At 43.3% G+C, this 935-nt stretch overlaps 1 non-coding gene across 1 annotated transcript; it reads right to left on the minus strand.

Moving 5' to 3' along the window:
- Positions 1–598: 598 nt before the first annotated feature.
- On the minus strand, positions 599–705 carry LOC144999164 (small nucleolar RNA R71). The gene has a single exon (XR_013660686.1). It is a non-coding gene; the product is annotated as a small nucleolar RNA R71 (small nucleolar RNA).
- Between the last annotated feature and the right edge of the window lie 230 nt (positions 706–935).

Consider the following 935-nt stretch of genomic DNA (forward strand, 5'->3'; position numbering starts at 1 on the left):
GCAAAGACGTGGATAGCTCGAATACACCTAAGAAGCCGCCTTTGTCTAACTTGAAGACTATTTTTGGGAAGAAGAAGAGCAACAAATCAGGAGTATCCAATGCTTCTTTAGCAAGCAAAGACCCGATCAAAGAAGACACCGAGTACGAAACCTAGGAGGAAGAAGAACCTACATACGAGCACGACTCCGATTCCGGCAACGAGTTAGCTCTTACCATGGCTAACATTGATGAAATCCCCATGGGGGAATGGAAGAAGAGGATACACAATGACACTGGTCTGAGACTTATGCAACCCGCAATTCCCACAACTGCTACTTTTGAGCTCAAGGGTCACATCCTTGCTCAACTTAAGGAGATCCCCTTCACCGGCAAAGACCACGAAGATGCTTACAAACACTTAGATGAAGTTAATGATGTGGCTGATTACTTCAATGTTCCAAATGTGCCTTGGGAAATTCAGCTACTTCACATGCTTCTGGTTACTTTGAAGGGTGCTGCAAAGGATTGGCTCATGTCATTCCCCCCGGATATATCACTACATGGTCCCAAATGAAAGAAGAGTTCATTGATCAATTCTTCCCACCGTCCAAGATATCCAAGCTAAAGAAAGCCATAGTTAACTTTGAACAACAAGCTGGAGAGTCACTATATGAAGCTTGGGAGAGGTACAAGAGCCTGCTAAGGAAATGCCCACATCATGACCTCAATAGTCAACAAGAAGTCTCCATATTCTATGATGGAGTAAATCTTACAACAAGGTAATTACTTGACTCGCAAGGTCCACTCACGAAGAAGACACCTCCAGTGATAAAGCAATTAATTAAAGAATTCGCTAAGCATTCTAGAGAATACCATAATCCAAGAAATGATGTGACAAGGGGGGCCGCCTATGCAGCTTCAGAAGACTTGTCAGCATTCATGGTTGTGCTAAAAA

The sequence above is a fragment of the Lactuca saligna genome, chromosome 5 (assembly GCF_052625555.1).
Source record: "Lactuca saligna cultivar CGN05327 chromosome 5, ASM5262555v1, whole genome shotgun sequence".
Taxonomy (NCBI): domain Eukaryota; kingdom Viridiplantae; phylum Streptophyta; class Magnoliopsida; order Asterales; family Asteraceae; genus Lactuca; species Lactuca saligna.